Raw genomic sequence first — 20889 nt, forward strand, 5'->3', positions numbered from 1 at the left:
AGAATTCTCAATTGATGAACACCAAATGGCTGAGAAGCACCTAAAGAAATGTTCGACATCCTTAGTCAAATCAAACAACCTGCAATCAAATGCAAATCAAAACAACCCTGAGATTTCACCTCACACCAGTCAGAATGGCTAGGATAAAAAACTCAGGTGACAGCAGATGCTGGAGAGGTTGTGGAGAAAGAGGAACATTACTTCATTGCTGACTTACCTTCTTTATTCACTAAGTAGTCTGCACTGAACCTGAGCAGGGCATGAGTGTCCCCTTACTGTGTTGTCCCTAGCCATAGGCTCCGAGTCTTAGTTGATTCTGCTTTATTCCTGTCAGTCTTTATATCTCCTTACTCCCCATTCTCACATATATTTTGATATTAGTAGGAATGGCTAAAAATAGAGTTTCATAAACTAGAATTGTCATTCCCAAGGATATACTGAATTTATGTACAGTAATTGTTTCATACAACTCATAACTATCTGCTTTTGCTTAATGTATTTGATACATACCAGTTTTTGTTCAAAGCAATGTTGTCTGAGTATCTATGTTAGTAGCACATGGAAGGAAAGTTTACTTGTGATTGTTGGGTTGAACTTTATAGAGTTCAGAGTCAGTCCTATTTCTCTCTCTCTCTCTCTCTCTCTCTCTCTCTCTCTCTCTCTCACACACACACACACACACACATATCTCTTACTATCTTTTCTTAATTCTGTTTTTATTCATTTCTTCTATTTCATTTTATATGGGATTAGGAAATCCCATGTTGACTTTTTAAGGATCATAATATATTTTCACAAAAAAATCTTCTTTCTGTATACTTCTCTATAATGTATCTTTAATAAAATCTTGGTGTAGTTTGGGTCTTAAATTCCTCCTCAGAGACTCATATATTAAAGCTTTGGTGCTCAGCCTGTGATGTTATTGGTCGGTGGTAGAATCTTTGTGGGGTAAAATTGGTGAAGGGAAGTCAGGTCATTGGGACATACTTTTTCAGGTCATTTTTTTTTCTCATTGGTATTCTTCTAAGTATTTGCTACATTATTTTATATTGTCTCATAGCTGTGGGCCACAAGCATTTCCCCTTTTGATACTTCTTTGTTCTTTCTGCTTGGATGATTTCTACCAAAATATCTCAGGGTCACTGGTAATCAACTCTGTCTTTGAAACTGTGTTTTTCTTTTTTTAAATTTTAGTAATATTATATGACTTGTGGTTTCTGTGTCTTCATTAAAACCCCCTATCTGTTGATCATGTTGTATGTGGATTCTAATATTAGAACTCTCCACTTGATCTGTTGACATTTAAACTGTAGTCATTTTAGCATCTGGTGGGATAGTGCAAACATTTGGGTTATCTCTGAGTTTGGTTTTGTTGTTTGTTTTGTATGTTGAAAATAGTTTATTTTCTTGCCTTTTTTTTTGTGTCTCCCATACTTTGGGATTGACTGATACACTTGAGAAAGTCACCTTTGTGTAGAAATGGTTCTCTGATAGGTTGAGTCAGTTTGTCATTAGTTAATGGCATGTGGCTTTATTGTTACTGTTCTTACTCATGGCACATCACTCATCTGTGACTGGTTGCTGTGTTTTGATGCTTTGTGTGGCCTAGAGCATGCTTCTGCTGTGTCAGCAATGCTGCGCCACACAGGGCTTCTCACTGTGTGGTGGCGGTGGAGGAGTTTTTCAGTTTCCTCACTGACCTTTTCAGTTTTAGGTAAGGCTCTGAATCCACTGCCCCAGTTATGCCATGCAAAGCTTCACAGTGTAGTTGAAGGTCATGAAGGCTGACTAGCTTTAATAGACTTCTTTTCTATAGATGCCTGTAATTGATTTCCTTAATTAACTTTTTATATGATGCATTCACTTGTTAGTTTACTTTTACATTTTCCTCTTTGTTACTTCATTCATTCATTTACTCACTCATTCAGTCATTCATGTTAATAAATTTTTAACACTGCAAATCATTGAGCTATACTTTACTATTCTCTGATATTTTAAAATATCACCATTAGTTTTTTTTTTGTTTTTTTTTTTTTTTTTTTTTTTTTGTTTAACAATTTACTGTGCTGTTTATGCAATTTATCGTTGTATTCCCAACTTTGGGCATATAAGTTATACTTTTTTTGTGTATGTGTAATTTTGACATCTGTATTATTAAAATATTGATGTTTATAAGAATTACATGTATACCTAAAAATGTTCATTCAATGAAGAGATGTCTTTTTTGTATTTCTGTATGAGAGATGAAATTTTTTGGGATCTTGGCTGTGGGCTACTATTGTGTTGAGCATCCTCATCCCATGAAAAGACTCAGCCTAGTCATTGTGATATTATAGTGGTATATTAATTTGCATTTATATTTTTTGGTTCTTTACTTTTTTGAATAAATGGATATGTTTGCTTATAACTATAACATCTGTATAACTACTGTAGTATACTTGCTGTTATGGGCTGTTCATTTTTTTTTGACGGGGTCTCTCTATGTAGCCCAGACTGGCCTCTACTGTCTTAACCTCTCAAGTGTTACGATTACAGGTGTGCTCCATAACAGGACTTCTTGTGCTATAAATCTATGTCTTGAAAATAACTTTTAAAAATTATTTTTTCCTAGGATTAAGTTTTTGAGATTTTTAATATTTCAGTATTTTAGACTAAGGGTTTAATCTTTTGATTTTCACTATTTAAGAGCAGAAAGGGGCTCTTGGGTAAGGAAGAAGACTATTAGGAGAGGGATTGGGGGCCTGAGGGGGGAGGATCAACAAGAACAAAGTATGTATGAAAATGTCACAGTGAAACATGACTTTATATGCCACCTAAAAACTTAATATGCCTAGATGTCAGCGTTTGTGTTCTGATGTTTGGAGTTGCGTCTTTTGGTGTTCTATATTTCTACCTCAAGAATTTCCTGTGTATTTATCAGAGGTGCATTTCTACTCCTGGTGGTCTGTCCTCCTGTAGGTTGACTCCTGCGTGCTGGCAATGTCTTATTGTGTGCTTCTTTCAGGTTTAGATTCTGTTCTCTTTCCTGGCACTCACTCTTGTTCGCCGTCTAGCCCTTCCGTGGTCTCTGGTGGTTTAACTAGTTTTTAGGATGGGTGCTTTCTTCACATTGCATTTTTATTGACTCATCAACCTTACAGGCCAGTAAGCTTTTGAATTGTTTTATGATTTAGAAATTATGTATTATTTTAGTTAATGGACTTAATTGAGTTGAATGCCGAACTCTCAAGACTTTGGATTATGATATCTACTTGTACCCTAAAAGCCTGTTAATATTCCGTAGTGCTCTTGGTTGATTTTATAATGTAAGGGCATTCACTGACTTTTTTCCTTTCTGGAGAGGAGTGGATAATTTTGTAGAAGGATTATGTAATCTACTCAGAAGGCCTGAGCTATTTTATTATTTCATTTTTTTATCTGCTGATTTATCCACAGAATATGTATTGAGGGCTTTCTCTGTTCTGAGTGATTTACAGTAGCTTTAATTTAGTTTTGAATACACTGACTATATTTAGTAGTTTTTAAAGGATCATGCTTAATCTTCTCTAAAAATAAGAGATTTGAGGAAATGGGAAGCTTAAACCTTTAGTATAATGCACACTATCTCAGAGATGGCGATGAGGTACACCCTGCATGGACTCTGTACTGTTTCACGTGGTAGGTCTTCCTACTGCACTTGCCCTGTCTTCTGTCACTATAAGAACAGTCAAGGTTCAGCTTTGTGAAGCGTGATTTAGGTAGGATCTCAAAAGCTGTCTGAGATTGTTTTAGTTCTCATGGCTCATATCCTGACCATTGTCTGTAAATACTATGGATTCTAAACTCTGTGGCCACTTGCATTTCTCCGCTTTCCTTTGCTGTCCTCTAGTTTAGGCCACTATTACCTCTTCCTTCAGGGGCTCTTGTAGCAGCTTTCTCTTTGTTATAGCCTACTCTCAGAATCCTGTAACACTACATAGAGATCTCTGTGCTCCTTCCTCCTTTTAGTGGATTGTTTTCCTAACTGCAGAATAGGAACACCATACCCTGTCATATAAATCCCAGCATGGTCTGGCCTGCTTTTGCTTTTCTTTATGTACTTCCCTCTTGGCTTCCTCTCTGCTGCCTGAATATGACAAACTTGTTTGCTCTTTTGAGCCTTTATGCTACTCGGTTTCTGTCTTGAGTTTCTCTCCTTAACTTTTGGTGTGGCTGGCTGTTGCTTGACTCCCCACACCCTCCACCCCCCAGGACATTTTTGATAATTTTACATAGGAACAGTCTTCATTCTTGTTTGCTTCAGTAATCACAGAAACGGTTTAATTCCTGTATAATGAATGTTTTCAACCAGAAATTAAGTTTTAATGCATGTGTGATGTGTTGTCTCTTCCCACCCATGTGAATTGGAGCTGTAGAAGGAGTGGGCCCTTGCCATTCTTGATCATGCAGTGTGGAGACTGTGCCACTATATACTATACTCTTCCTAAAACTTTTTGGATAATAAACATCTTATTTTACACATTATGTGCATAAATTTTTAGTGCATTTTATTTTTTCTCTCTGAGTATCCATAAATGTTGAAGTAGAAGAAATAATATATTTTAACCAAGCATGTTAAACATTTAAACTGATTTTAAACATATCGTATGGCTTTTAAAATACGTGATATGTTGTTTCAATTTCCATTTTTTAATCATATAGTCTTTCTTAACTCTTAGAAAAGAAAAGTATGGCAAACAGTATAACAAATTACACTTACCAGAATAACCATTTTAGAATTACTCTTCTGTGCAGCATGGATTGTTTTATGTAAATGTGTTATGGTATGAATGAATCCCTGTCCCCAGCTTACACAGAATGAACCCTAACTTCTCAGGTGATGGTTATAAGGGTTGCTCCTTTGGGAGGGGATCAGGGCACGGCATACTCTCATACATGGAATAGGTACTTTATAAAAGGTGATTCTGAGGGGTGATCGGACCCCTTTGCTCTTCTCTCATGGGAGGACATAACAAAAGAGTGCCCTCACCATAGGTGGCCCCACATCTTGAAGATTTTGGCCTTTAGAATTGTGACCAGTAATTTCTGTTATGAAACAACTCAGTCAAGGTATTTCTGTTACAGGATCTGAGTGGATGAATACGAAATAGGAATTGTCATAGTTGCTCTTTTGCATCTTGCTTTCTAAAATCTAGCATATGTTGAGTTTTTTCTTAATCATTAAATGAAATGGAAGATATAAGTTATTTATTCATTTTTGTTGATAGATTCCTGTTGGATGATTTTTTCCAGTCTTTCTTTTGTGACATTGTTATGAGCAAATGTGTACTTTTGGAGTTCTGGGCTTTAAGTTTATTTTTAGTTATTGAGACTTTCAATCCAGAGTACACTGTATTTACATAATTTCTACCCTCTCACCTCTTAGCACCTCCTGTTTTCCCCAACCTCACTCCCTCTGGAATTCCTTATCTTTACATATTTTTGTTTGTGTGTTTCTCTCTCTCTCTCTCTCTCTCTCTCTCTCTCTTCCTTACCTTTCCATATTGTTGTGTTTCTCTCTCTCTCTCTCCCTCACACACACACATTCATTCTCTCACACACACTCACTCTCTCACACACACTCTCTCTCTCACCCCCCTCTCTCTTTCTCCCCCCAGTCCCACTTTCTCTCCCTAGTCTATTTAGTGTTGCTTCTATGTAGATGTGTTTAGCACTGACCACTTGTGATTGGCTAACCTATCAGGGGGCTTGTGTGTGTAGAAAACTCATTTTCCTTCTCTCAGCACCAGCTGACTGTTGTTCTCCATCTAGGAGTGTGGAGTTGTGGAATTTCTGTCATCTCTGGCATCATGTCAACTGGTCGGATTATTATGTAGGTCTTGTTTAGCTACTATATTGTTGAGATTTCATGGGTGCAGCATCCCTGTCGTGTCTAGAAGATACTGCCTTGCAACAGGTGTCCTCATCCTTTCCTTCACCCTTATCTGTGATGTTCCCTAAATCTTATGTGTAGATGTTGTATAGAGTATACCATGCTGGGCACCATACAGTCCCTGCTGTCAGCGTCTTGACCAGTTGTGGATCTCTTTCATAGTTTCCATCTGCTGCAGAATGATGTTGAGATGAGGGGTGAGAGTCCCACTTCTCTGTGGGTACAGGGATAGGTGTTTAGAGTACAGTTAGAAAGTGTATTGATTGAGGAAAATGGCAGTAATAGGTTCTTCTCTAGGGTTAGGATATATTGGCAGAAGTATAAGGTTAATAGATAACAATATTGTAAGATTTAATATGTACATTTGTATATATCTAGTGCTGACTTGCTTTTTTGGAAGAATTGTGATTTTGGAGTATTCATTGGTATCTTCTTGAAACAATAGCTATTTTGGGTTGATTATTTTAATTTAAAATTATTTTATTATTTTCATGTGTATATGTATTTTGCCTGTATATATACCTTTACTATGAGCATGCCTTGTGCCTGCAGAGACCAGAAGAATGTTAAGTCTTTTGGAACTGGAGGTAAAAACAGCTCTGTGGGTACTGGGAATCGAACTTGGGTCCTCTACATGAGCAGCTAGTACTCCTGACTGCTGAATCATCTCTTCAGGAATATATCTTTATTTCTTTGACCTTTGACTATCAATGTTTGAATATCTTTTTGTGTACCATTATTTTTGCTATTGTTTTGCTGTTGTTATTTTAACCAAAATCATAGTATATTGTCCCTGCTGTCCTGGTATTAGTTACTATGTGGCCCATCTAGGCTGGTTTTGAACTTGTGGCAGTCCTACTCTAAATCTGATTTAGAGTGCTGGAGTTATAAATGTGCACTACCATGCCTAATTTCTCATTTGAGGGTTAAGGGATGGATTGTCCCTTGAAATGGAGGGAGGACCTGGGAGAAAATTCTTGAGTAACAATGAGAGACAATCAAGACTGGTTCTTTTCTACATTTCTGTTAATTCAATGGCTACCTTAACAATGAGTACTCATTAAAAGAGTTGAGAACCAGTCTTCTGCCCTCCCTCACCCTCCATCCTACTGCATGCTTAGCAGACACTCTACTACTTTAGCAACATCCCCAGCCCTTGAATTTCTTAACAATTTAGATTTCTAAAAGTTACCTCTTTTTTACCATAAAGTAACAATGTCATCCCTACTTTCTTTTGTCAGTTCCTCTTGTATATGGCCCCTCCTTTTTTGCATGTTAGTTCATTTTATTTATTTATTTTGTTTTTCTCGAGACAGGGTTTATCTTTGTAGCCCTGGATGACCTGGAACTCACTCTATAGACCAGGCTGGCCTCGAACTCAGAAATCCGCCTGCCTCTGCCTCCCAAGTGCTGGGATTAAAGACATGAGCCACTACTGCCTGGCAGTTCATTTTAAATACTTGTATATTTGTTCTGTTATTAATAGTTTCATGGCTTTAACCTTTATTTCTCTTTTACCATAGGGTCTAGTGCTCATGTGGGAAGTGTTGGTAGGGAAATAGATAAAGAAATAATGGAAAAAAATTCATCTTTAATGTAGCATAACCATTCATCATCTGTCCATTGATTTTTAATATTGAGTATTGAACTTAGGGTTAAGTACACTACCTCTGAGCCACACCCTCAGCTCATAGCTCTGTATTTCAGTTATGCGTCATTTCCTTCCTTAAGGGCTCTAGAGCTTCAGGTTTTCCTTGGTGGAGCATAATTCCTACCACAGTACGTACACACACACACACACACACACACACACACACACACACACACACTCACGCACACACACATCTGTACTGCCTGTAACTTGGTGTTCAACTTTTCACCCCGTCTCTGGATGATGAGATTGTCCTAATACTTAGGAAGACTGTTACATAGGAGTGCAGTGAACTGGTGTGTCCTAGGACATTGTCTGAGGTACTGAAAGTACACAGAAAGTGATGTGGTAGGGAGCAAAGCTTTGTATATTCTATAACAAAGCTACAGATGGAAGTAGAATTGTACAGTGAAAATACAATATGAAAAAGACTGACAGATTTAAAATGGACATTTCCTTCTACATTTAGTTATTTGAAGGAGATAGTGTTATATTAAATAATTTTGTTTAACTGGTAGACAGGGAAAAGTGTGTAAAGGTCTTGGAATATGCTTCTGTGTTCCTAAGAACATGTAAATCTTCAAGGCTGTATTTTTTTTGTATGACACTGATAATTTCATTATACGGACATTAAGTGGGTCTGGAGCACCATATTTCCTGAAAAATTCCTGTTAACAATAGGCTTATCAAATTGTCACCTGGATTAACACCTGGCTAATGGATAAGCTTCTCAGTAAATCAGGAACATTATCTCAAGCAGGATTGGAAAAATGGGATTAGATGCATGAATTCTTCATATCCTCTGGTAGAGAAGATGCTGGCTATAAAATACCATGGAAAAGAAGTTGGGCTGGAGAGCTCTCACCTCTTTATTACAATCTGGATTCTGCAAACAGTCTGGAGACCCTTACTGTCTGCTAACTGAAGTGAAGGAATGAAGGACATAGAATGTACTTCCTAGGAAAATGGATTTATGTTATTCTAGTCAGCATATTAAATACATCTATTTATAGGGTTGTTGTGAATATAGGAAAAAATGTTGAACCCAGCATTTAACACATAGTAACTTTTTCAAAGCATGACATTGCTTTATGCTGATGCACAATTATTTAATTTTTAAAAGTGCTTCAGGGCTTAGCTGTAATAAAGGATTAAAAGCCAGAACGAGACTGGAGTATGATTAATTGCTACTACAGCAACTGCTTTGACAAACTTAAACACAAAGGAAACTTAACAATTAGTGATTCTGCTTTGTATGTAGGGTAAGTACAAATATTTGAAGAGGGTGCCATGTTCCATTTCAGTAGTCTTCCCTGCTGGCTAGCCTAGAAACACTATTTGTGTAGCAACACTAGCAGATTAAGTGTCCCGCATGAGCAAAACCCAACATTTATTTAGTGCTTACTGTGCATTAACACTGTACGAAGTGACTCATTTGGTCCTCAGAGCAGACTGAGGGGAAGATTCTCATTTTCTAGGCGAGGTAACAGAGACTTGGAGAAGCTAAGTGCAGTTCACTGGGCTGTTAGGTACAGGCTTCACTAAATTACTGTCTTCTGTCTGTTGACTATTAACACATTTTAATTATAAAACTTGTTTCATTTTAGAAACCAATAATTTCTGAAATGTGCTGCTTCCTTTATTAGTTAAAGTGTACTTTGTATAGTAAACAGGAATAAGGTTACCGTTAGCATATATACACAAGGACAGATACCACTTTTTTTGTATTTATTAGATATTTTCTTTATTTACATTTCAAATGTTATCCCCCTTCCTAGTTTCCCCTCTGAAAACCTCTATCCCCTTCCTGCCTCCCCCTGCTTACTAACCCACCCTCTCCTGCTTCCTGGCCCTGGCATTTTCCTACACTGGGGCATGGAGCCCTCACAGGACCAAGGGCCTCTCCTCCCATTGATGACCAACAAGACCATCCTTTGCTACAAATTTGGCTAGAGCCATGGGTCCCTCCATGTGTACTCTTTGGTTGGTAGTTTAGGTCCTGGGAACTCTAGGGGTACTAGTTAGTTCATATTGTTGTTCCTCCCGTGGGGCTGCAAACCCCTTCAGCAAGGACAGATATTCTTGACTGGTGTGTGATGATCTGTTCACCATTGTCTTTCACAGGCTTAAATCATGTGATATTTACTTTTCAAAACGTTTTACACAGTCATCAATATACAGTTTATCTGAGTTTTTAAAAGCACATACTTGCTAGTCAGCCCTTACATCAAGGAATCCATTCTCCTTACCAAGGTTGTTGTTCTTTATAATCATTTGTCCTCTCTCCTTGGTGAACCACTGTCCTTGGAGTTTACTTGTTTTTTATCATGGTATCAGTGGAATCATGAGTATATAATTATGTCAAATGTATTTATTGTAAAGCTGTATATTTTGTGCTTTAGTAAATGCTAAGGTGAATGATGGCTATCATGGCTTAGGTTGTAAATAAATTCTCATTTGATTAATAGAATTGAGTTTTAATGTATGATATGTATGACAAAATGTGTGAGTTCTTTTCTTTGTTTTAGTTTAATAATGTCAGAAGGTAACTTTTGTATGAATGGTGTTGATCACAATAAAGAGTATAGGAGCAGTGAAACTTTGTAACAGAGCCCAGTGTTATTTGCATTATGAGAATGAAGTGAAATTAAATACGTAAGTTTACATGTAGGCAGTGTGTACTCATGCATGCATGTTTACTCATACAGTGTTGGTTTATTTTCAGAAATACCATGGTGGTTGATTGAAAGTTATGTTAACATTGCCTCACATTTAAGTTTAAAGAGTAGATTTTAACAAGCTGAGTACCATGACTCTTATTTGTTGAATGAGGAAGTTGGGGCTGTGGATCTCATTATCTGAGGTTAAATAGAAGAGAACAGAACTCTGACAGGTAGGACATTGACTTCTTTTCATATTTGCTGTAGAAAAAAAATCTGTGAGGAGAATGGAAACAGCAAAGTCAGCAATTGACAGTTTCTTTCATACTCACAGAAAGATTCCTTAACATTTTAGTGTAAGGTCATAATATTATTTCAGTTTATGCCTGCTGATATTCACAGAATGGGTTGGTTACTGTACCCTCTTGATTCTTACAATACTTCCTTTCTGATACCACCCTTTGAACATTCTTGTTGGGTACATATCTCTACTTCCCTCCACTCCTATTCAGAGAGGTCTGTCAGTATACCTTAGACTTCCTTTCTAGCAGTTTCCTGCTAGTTTGTCCTTCCAAGTCTGTGGCCATCTAGCTAAACACTGGGCATATCCTCTGAGTTGATGTATGCATCAGCATCTTTTAGCCACTCTTCCATGTAATAGAAGAATTAAAGCATTGCCAATGTGTGGATTCCCTTTTTTGCCACTAAAGGAATGTCTCAGAAGGGCACACTATTGATTTTTCTGGTGGTATGTGTATATTGTCTAGAATCATCTGTGAAACAGACCCAGCCTTCTCCTTCTCTAGTTAGCTCTGAGTACTTGATCCCCTGAGGCAGTAGGTGTGAGCTAGGAGAGAGAGAATGGGGATTGTGGGCATCAGAGCTTCTTGTTCATACATTACTTGCTACATACATACTTCAGAGGGCATTTGGTCACTATCTTGTTACTGTCGTCTGTTTTTGTTTTTTGATTTTGTTTTTGAGACAGGATTTCTCTGTGTAGTCCTGTCTGTCTTGGCACTCACCCTGTAGATCAGGCTGGCCTCAAACTTAAGAGATCCACCTGCCTTTGCCTCCTGAGTGCTGGGATTCAAGTTTGCCCCACTACTCAGCTTGACCTCCATCACATTAAGCATTTCCATTTGTTGGGAGTACTGTGGTATCTACCCACTATCTTGAGTTTGGTTCCTTTGGTTCATGATGGAGTTCAGATTGCATGGGAACTTGTAACATTTTCAGTCTCTCATAAATCCCAGGAGCAACCAGTATCTGTTTCTTAGAAGGAAAGTAAGCTTTCTGTGGAGGATGATAGGGCTCTGGTCAGAGCTCCCTAGGGTCCTTACTCTGTTTCCCTACACAGGGGCTCGCCAACACAATCACAGTATATCTGCCATTGCCACTTCAAGCATCTCCTGGATCATGTGGCTCAAGTTGCAGAAAATCTTGTATGGCAAGAGCATTTTGTTAAAAACAACATTTGCAACTTAGGCCTAGACAGTTCTAAAAGTTGTTCTGACTTTGAAGTAAAAGACATGAAAGGTGTCTTTCAAATACAAATTTGCTTGCAGGAAACAAACTATACCTAATTGTCTTATTAACAGATGTTTCTAAAAAAGAGTATTATTTCAGATCAGTACTTGCTTATCAGGTACCAAGGGATGGCTTAGTGTGTGAGCAGAGACACCGCATCTGTTCCAGGGCTTGATTCTTTGTTCTGGTAATTCACAATGACTTTGGTTCACTTGAGTTGACCCTTCTGGCTATCCAGATCAAATCAGAAATTGTTCCTGGATGCACTGTTGGTGTCCATGACCTGAATGGTCCGGTTACTGTTAGCATTTTGTGTCCCTTAGGTAACTGGTCCCCATGTATTTGTTAAGTACTGCTTACTGGTCCTGCTTTCCTAGTATCCAGTTATCCTCATTGCATTTAAGGACCCACATCAGTGATAGAAGTTCCCATGGTAATTTGTGACTAAGATGGCAACTCTAGAGCTCTTGAACTATGCAGAAACTCTCCTCACCATCCATTTCTTGTATTTGTGGTGAAAGCTGCAGAGTCCAGGTTTCCTGAGTTAGGTAAACAGATTTTATGTGGTAAACCGCTCTGCTATTTGGACTGACCTAAGCCTTTGCATAGCATATGCTCTAGCAGTTCTGGCCCTGCAATTTCATTTGATATAGGCCTCATTTTGATTTATATTTAACACTAACCAGCTAGGTTGCTAGACCCATTCAGTGTACTAACTTAGACTTTCTAGTTAACAGCCCATATGAATAAATTTGACTTGGACTAATTTGAACTTTTGTTTACATTACCCTGTACTCTTTCTTTCTTTCTTTCTTTCTTTTTTTTTTTTTTGGTTTTTTGAGACAGGGTTTCTCTGTATAGCCCTGGCTGTCCTGGAACTCACTCTGTAGACCAGACTGGCCTTGAACTCAGAAATCCACCTGCCTCTGCCTTCCAAGTGCTGGGATTAAAGGCATGCACCACCATTGTCTGGCTACCCTATACTCGTTTTAACACCAATTTCCACACATATTGCCCAGTTTTCTGTTTATGGGTTTATAACCGTCTTCCTGGATTGTACGTTGATACTTTCTGGAACTGAAACTTGGTAATATTCAAAACCAGTGGCAGAGTATGGTTAGTCTTGAGGAGAATCTCCTATTTCTGGCCAAGTGGTTATGACAAGAAGCCATTACAGTCTTCATGAAAAGCAAGTACATCAGTCAGTTTTCTCTTAAGCTTAAGGTCCCGATGCTGAGACTGTTTCAGCTTTCATGAGCACTTCATGGTGATGCTTCATGATAGTACATTTAAGAGGGATCATGAGCTGAGGCAGGAAGACAGCATGGAGGGGCAGATCTTGCTTTCTTACAATAACTAAGGAACACCTGGAATTACACAAGAACAGTATTAATCCCTTCCTAGTGCTGACTTACCAGTGATATCTTTCCAGTGAACTCTGTCTCTTGGAGGTGCCTCCAGTTCTCATACTGTCACACTGAAGAGCAAACTTTGAACATACAAACCCTTTGGTTTCACAAACCAAACCCTGTATTCACATCAGAGCAGCAAAGTTCACCTCAGGTGGTAGATGTTTGATGTACACAGCATCACAGAGTACATAATCCCCATTCCAGTTCTCAGAATCTCATTACTTCCAAATCAGTGCTTCCAACTTAATACACAGTATTCTGTGAAGCAAGAATTCAATTTGTTTTGTTATAAAGCTACTCAGGATGGCATTCTAGTTGTGCTGTTCAGAAATTGGCTCTGTAGCTTCAGTGAATAAAGTTTCTTTTAAGCTTGGATATAGAATCTTTTAGGTCATGTATGCAATTACTTGAATTAGGCATATGAAGCTTTGAGTTTTTACTTTTATTTTCCCACTTCATGTAGCAGAAAGGAGCCAGCCACCAGCTAATCTCATACTTATTTGTAAGATGCTCTAAGCTATCAAACACATGGTTATACAGAACCTTGCTTTAATAGTATTTCATTGGGAATGTTCAGTTACTATATTTTGTATATTTTTATTGATGCACTGTGCTATGGGCTGTCTGTTCATCTTTACCAGTGGAAATAGTGTATTGTTGCCTAAATCTAATAATAATAGAGAACAAACTCAGAAAATTCATTAAAAAATTCTTCCCTCTAGAAACATTCTCAGTACTCAAATCAACTTCTATATAAACAGTAGAATGACTGGATGCAAATATGAAAATCATTTAAGAAGTGGGCATATGTGATGGGGAGCTTAGTTTGAAGTTTGTTGGACATATATCAAAACTTGGGAACCTTTGTCTGAAATTGATTCTATATTTTTGTGGCAGATTTTGTTTTCTCAGAGAAGCCTCTGTTTCATCTTTGTTTTATTATTATTTTTTTTATTTTTAATGTCTTTCAGATGATTGGATCAGGCCTACCCACACTACCAAGATTGGATAAGGCCTATCCATACCACCAGATTTTGGTTGTTTGTACAAAGTAACCTTTTCAGTGACATTTTGTGTGTGGTTGACTACTTAGGTACTGTGCCTAACCAAGTTGGTATATGACAATAAGTGACTTATAGATGAATCATTTGAAATGTATGTATATATGTTTGTGCTTCATAATAAGCTTGTCAGTTAATTCATTTCATTTTAGGCAGCAGCTCCTTTAAATAATAAACATTAAGTAGATTTTATTCATGAAATATATGCACCTGTATTGTTTCAGAATGAAACGATTTTTTTCTTTTAGAATTTAGTTATTTTCGTAATTAGATATATGTACAAGACTCTGTGTGTGGGTATGTGCACATGAGTAAGATGCCCACAGAGGCCAAGGATGGCATCAGATCCTCTGGAGTGGAAGCTATAGGCAGTTGTGAGTTGCCTAAAATAAGGGCTGGGAACAGAGCTGAGCTCCTCTGCAAGTGCAGTATGTACTCTTAACCATCACCCACCTCTCCACCCCTCTAAAATGAAGCAGCTCTGAAGTGACATGCTCACAGAATGCTATTGCCCACATTCAGGGTAGATCGTCTTCCAACCCAAATTCTCTGCACAGACATGCCTGAGGATTCACTCCTCGGTGATTTTAAATTCTATTTGGTAATCTAGATAAATAACTGTATTTATCACGATGTTTCACTTGGAAATATATCACTGTTTATTGCTGTTTTAAAAGGTAGGGTTGAGGTTCAGGAGGCATGAGACCGAATATTTTTTTTTATTAGATATTTTCTTTATTTACATTTCAAATGATATTTCCTTTCCTGGTTTCCCCTCTGAAAAAAAAACAAAAACCAAAAACCAAAAAACCCTGTTCCCTCCCCCACTCCCCCTGCTCACCAACTCACCTCCTCCTGCTTCCTGGCTCTGGTATTCCTTTACACTGGGGTATAGAACCTTCACAGGACAAAGGGCCTCTCCTCCCATTGATGACTGACTACACCATCTTCTGTTACATATGCTGCTGCAGCCATGAGTCCCACCATGTGTACTCTTTGGTTGGTGGTTTAGTCCCTGGGAGCTCTGAGGGTACTGGTTAGTTCATATTGTTTTTCGTCCTAAGGGGCTCCATTGGGTCCTTGGGTCCTTTCTTTAGCTCCTTGGGTCCTTTCTTTAGCTCCTTCATTGGGGACCCTGTGCTCAGTTCAATGGATGGCTCTGAGCCTCTACTTCAGTATTAGGCACTATCAGAGACTCTCAGGAGACAGCTATATCAGGCTCTTGTCAGCCAGAACTTGCTGGTATCCACAATAGTGTTGGGTTTGGTGATTGAATATGGGAAGGATTCCCAGGTAGAGCAGTCTCTGGATTGTCGTTCCTTCAGTTTCTGCTTCATAGTTTGTCTCTGCAACTCCTGCCATGGATATTTTGTTCCCCCTTCTAAGAAGGATCGAAGTATCCACACTTTGGTCTTCCTTCTTCTTGAGTTTCTTGTAGTTTCCTGCGTTGGACTCCTCTTAAGTGAATTTACATATTTTTGTTATAGAGCTTTCAGATGTGCTGTCAAATTGCTGGTGTTTGCTCTCTCCAGTTTCTTTTTGGAGGCACTTAAAGCTATGAGTTTTCCTCTTAGGACTGCTTTCATTGTGTCCCATAAGTTTGGGTATGTTGTGCCTTCATTTTCATTAAACTCTAAAACTCTTTTAATTTCTTTCTTTATTTCTTCCTTGACCAAGTTATCATTGAGTAGAGTGTTGTTAAGCTTCCACCTGTATGTAAGCTTTCTATTGTTTATGCTGTTATTGAGGAGCAGCCTTAGTCCATGGTGATCTGATAGGATGCAAGGAATTATTTCAATCCTCTTGTATCTGGTGAGTCCTGTTTTGTGACTGATTACATGGTCAATTTTGGAGAAGGTACCATGAGGTGCTGAGAAGAAGGTATATCCTTTTGTTTTAGGATAAAATGTCCTATAGGTATCTGTTAAGTCCATCTGTTTCATAACTCCTGTTAGTCTCACTGTATCTTTGTTTAGTTTCTGTTTCCATGATCTGTCCATTGCAGAGTGTGGGGTGTTGAAGTCTCCCACTATTATTGTGTGCAGTGCAATGTGTGCTTTGAGCTTTAGTAAAGTTTCTTTTATGAATGTAGATGCCCTTTGATTTGGAGCATAGAGGTTCAGAATTGAGAGTTCATCTTGGTAGATCTTACTTTTGATGAGTATGAAGTGTCCCTCCTTATTTTTTCTGATCACTTTAGGTTGAAAGTCGATTTTATTCGATATTAGAATGGCTACTCCAGCTTGTTTCTTGGGATCATTTGCTTGGAAAATTGTTTTCCAGCCTTTTATTCTGAGGTAGTGTCTGTCTTTGTCCCTGAGGTGGGTTTCCTGTATGCAACAAAATGTTGGGTCCTGTTTACATACCCAGTCTGATAGTCTCTGTCTTTTTATTGCAGTCCATTGATATTAATAGATATTAAGGAAAAGTAATTGTTGCGTCCTGTTATTTTGGTTGTTAGAGTTGGAATTCTGTTCATGTGGCTATCTTTTAGTTTTGTTGGAAGATTACTTTCTTGCTTTTTCTAGGATGTAGTTTCCCTCCTTGTGTTGGAGTTTTCCATTTATTTTTTATTTTTTTAAAGATTTATTTTATTTATTTTATGTGTATGAGTACACTGTAGCTGTACAGATGGCTGTGAGCAATCGTGTGTGGCTGCTGGGAATTGAACTCAGGACCTCTGCCAGCCCTGCTCATTCTGGGCCAGAGCGAGCTGGTGTAATTCACTGTAGTTGTCTTCAGACGCAACAGAAGAAGGCATCAGATCTCATTATGGGTGGTTGTGAGCCACCATGTGGTTGCTGGGATCCAAACTCAGGACTTTTGGAAGAGCTGTCAGTGCTTTTACCTGCTGAGTCATCTCGCCACCCCGAGTTTTCCATTTATTATCCTTTGAAGGGCTGGATTTGTGGAAAGATATTGTGTAAATTTGTTTTTGTCATGGAATACCTTGGTCTCTCCATCTATGGTAATTGAGAGTTTTACTGGGTATAGTAGCCTGGGCTGGCATTTGCGTTCTCTTAGGGTCTGTATGACATCAGCCCAGGATCTTCTGGCTTTCATAGTCTCTGGCGAGAAGTCTGGTGTAATTCTGATAGGTTTGCCTTTATATGTTACTTGACCATTTTCCTTCACTGCTTTTAATATTCTCTCTTTGTTTTGTGCATTTGGTGTTTTGATTATTATGTGGCGGGAGGAATTTCTTTTCTGGTCCAAACTATTTGGAGTTCTGTAGGCTTCTTGTGTATTCATGGGCATCTCTTTTTAGGTTTAGGGAAGTTTTCTTCTATAATTTTGCTGAAGATATTTACTGGCCCTTTAAGTTGGAAGTCCTCAATCTCTTCCATACCTATTATCCTTAGGTTTGGTCTTCTCTGTGTCCTGGATTTCCTGGATGTTTTGGGTTATGATCTTTTTGCATTTTGCGTTTTCTTTGACTGTTGTGTCAATGTTTTCTATGGTGTCTTCTGCACCTGAGATTCTCTCTTCTATCTCTTGTATTCTGTTGGTAATGCTTGCATCTATGGCTCCTGACTTCTTTCCTAGGTTTTCTATCTCCAGAGTTGTCTCTCTTTCTGATATCTTAATTGTTTCTACTTCCATTTTTAGATCCTGGATGGTTTTTTCAATTCCTTCACCTGTTTGGTTGTGCTTTCCTGTAATTCTTTAAGGGATTTTTGTATTGTCTCTTTAAGGGCTTCTACTTGTTTACTTGTGTTCTCTTGTGTTTCTTTAAGGGAGTTATTCATGTCCTTCTTAAATTCCTCTATCAGCATCATGAGATATGATTTTAGATTCAAATATTGTTTTTCTGGTGTGTTGGGGTATCCAGAACTTGCTGTGGTGGGAGTACTAGGTTCTGATGATGATAGTCTTGGTTTCTGTTGTTAAGATTCTTGTGTTTGCCTTTCCTCATCTGTTAATCTCTGGGTTAGATGTTCTTGCTGCCTCTGGCTAGAGTTTATTCCTCCTGTGGGTCTGTAAGCCTGTGTTAGCACTTCTGGGAGATCAGCTCTCCCCTAGTTAAGACCTGTATGCAGAGGGCTGTGGATCAGTGGGTCCCTCCTGGGTGTAGGTGCAGGTAGAAAGGACCCTGTCCCATCTGCTCTGTTGTGTCTGTGGCCTGTGCCTCCAGGCTGGTCCTGCCTTAGAAAGTCACCAGAGAGAAAAGGGTGATCTTGCCTGAGTCCTGGGGTCAGAGCACTCTCTGGAGACCTGCTTTCCCCTGGCAGAAAAGGTGCACAGAGGGCTGTGGAACAGGTGCACCTCCTGGTTCTAGATGGAGGTAGAAAGGAACCTGTCCCCACTGCTCTGCTGCTTCTGAGGGCTGTTCCTCCCAGCTGTCTTTTGGAGTTTTCTTATCGAGATGGAATATTTTAAAGGAAAGAAAAAAAAACACAAAAAACTTCAAAGACAGAACAGAGGGGTATAGATAAGAAAGGAAAAGTTAAAAAAACAAGTATGTCACTAAAAGTGCTTTTGAAATATAACCTTGAGTGTGTCAGCATACTTAACATGCATTCTTTAATGAAATATTATGCATATTATAGATTTATATTTTTCTTTTTCCTAAAGATATGTTTTAAAAAATGGTGATCTGGCCAGGCAGTGGTGGCGCACTCCTTTAATCCCAGCACTTGGGAGGCAGAGACAGGCAGATTTCTGAGTTGAGGCCAGCCCGGTCTACAGAGTGAGTTCCAGGTTTCTACAGAGAAACCCTGCCTCAAAAAACAAAAAACAAAAAAACAAACAAATAATAATGGTTGATCTGACGTAACCATACAATGATGTACATAAGAGCTGTTATATAGTTATGACATCCCTTTCCCAATGTAGTAAGCACTGAATCTAGGCTCCAGTATGGTAGGCAAGTACTCTGCCATCGGGCTATACATTGCTTAGCTCCTGTGCCTGCTTTTTTTAAATTAATTGATTAATTAATTAATTAATTAAAATTTTGACAGACATTTCCTTTTCCTCCATGGACATTTGAATTATTAGAGGAACTGGGTCATACGCCCTGGGGACTAATTTTGATTTGGCTGGTTTACTTTGATATGTCATTTGACTGGTTCTAATTGCTTCTTCCATGTTGATAGTAATATTTAGTAACTTGTATAGATATATCTTAAATTTTTATATGTGAATGCTTCCGTGAGGTACCATGTGCTTGCAGGGCATCCATCCTGAGTCACTCCTGTCCCACGAGTCACATGGTTAGCTGTTCCACTGGCTACTTTCTGCTGCTCACTTGGGTCAGTATCTTTACCTGCCTTAGCCCTGTATTCAAAGTCTTAACCTAATGGACATTCATTCTCCTAATCCTAAGCATTGATGACTGTTGCCTGGAGCTGTTAACTGAAGTTACAAACTGTAGGTTTTCAGTTTAGTTATTCTGTCAGTTATTTATCAGCTGGGCTGTCAAGAACTTTAATCAGAACTTTAAATTAATTAATTAAATTAATTAAATTTAAATCAAGAACTTTAATTTATCTTTAGTTTTCTTAACATACAGTCCTTATGGAGAAGGCAGGCAGGGAAAATACTTGTTTTTCTCTTCCCAGGACTTGTTAATTTACTCGATGCTGCTGAGGTCTTTTTCCTTTCATTTTCTTTGTGTGTTATATAGAATTTGTCAACTTTAGGGAACATTTGGTGCTTAGGACATTTTCTTAAAACTTTGTTTTTTATCTGCAAAGTACAGTTGAATTTTGTCTTATTTTTATTTTCACCTTTGGAGGACATATTTTCTTCTGGGGGACTTTATAGTTGAGACTGTGTCTCTTTTTCTTTATTGTGTAGTTCTAGACCCCGAGGGGACTTACGAGGTGCCACAGCCTTTCTCTTGTCCTCAGCACTAGAGAGAGGTGTCTCTGGAGGTTTCCCATCCTATCGGAATACTACTCTATCTTTCTGTACATTTTGCTGTAATACTTATCTTCATGTGATGCTTTTCTATAATCATATGAGTTTTCTACTTTTAATCTCTTAGCGCTGAATTATCATGCTTGGAAATACATTACTGTCTATTGCCAGTTTAAAAGGGGGTTTTGAAGTCCCTAACTATTTGATTTTCTAATTGAAAGTCAATTGCTAATTGATTTTCTTTTCTTTTTTTTAATTTATTTCATTATATATGTAAGTACACTGTAGCTGTCTTCAGACATATCAGAAGAGGGTGTCAGATCTCATTACAGATGGTTGTGAGCCACCATGTGGTTGCTGGGACTTGAATTCAGGACCTCTGGATGAACAGTCAGTGCTTTCACCAGCTGAGCCATCTCTCCAGCCCGCTAATTGATTTCCTAATGTTAGTTTTCAGTTCCTGCAGTTAACTCAGCTTTGTCTTGAAATATCATCTTTTTTTGTGGTTAAATTGAATTTGCTAATAATTTTAGAGTTCTGTATTTTTTGTTCATGAGTGAGGCTATTTATTCTTTGTTTGCTGGGAAAGTTCGCCAAGGTGGCATTCTTTTCCTCTTGATCATTGCTGGAACTCATGAGTGAAATTATCTGTCCCTGAACAGTTCCCTATGGACTTCTCAGGTGAGTTCTCAGATGGTTTGTTAAATTTATCTTTTGTCTTTTAAGAATTAAGCTCCTGAGAGGCTCTGACAGTACCTGACTAATACAGATGTAGAGGCTCACAGCCATCCATTGAACT

At 38.3% G+C, this 20889-nt stretch overlaps 1 protein-coding gene across 2 annotated transcripts in view; it reads left to right on the forward strand.

The window, feature by feature from the left end:
• The window catches only part of Stim2 (stromal interaction molecule 2), a 137888-nt gene that overhangs the window by 21486 nt on the left and 95513 nt on the right, over positions 1–20889 (forward strand). The gene's annotated exons all lie outside the window — the stretch shown is intronic.

This window comes from Mastomys coucha, unplaced genomic scaffold (assembly GCF_008632895.1).
Source record: "Mastomys coucha isolate ucsf_1 unplaced genomic scaffold, UCSF_Mcou_1 pScaffold22, whole genome shotgun sequence".
Lineage (NCBI taxonomy): Eukaryota > Metazoa > Chordata > Mammalia > Rodentia > Muridae > Mastomys > Mastomys coucha.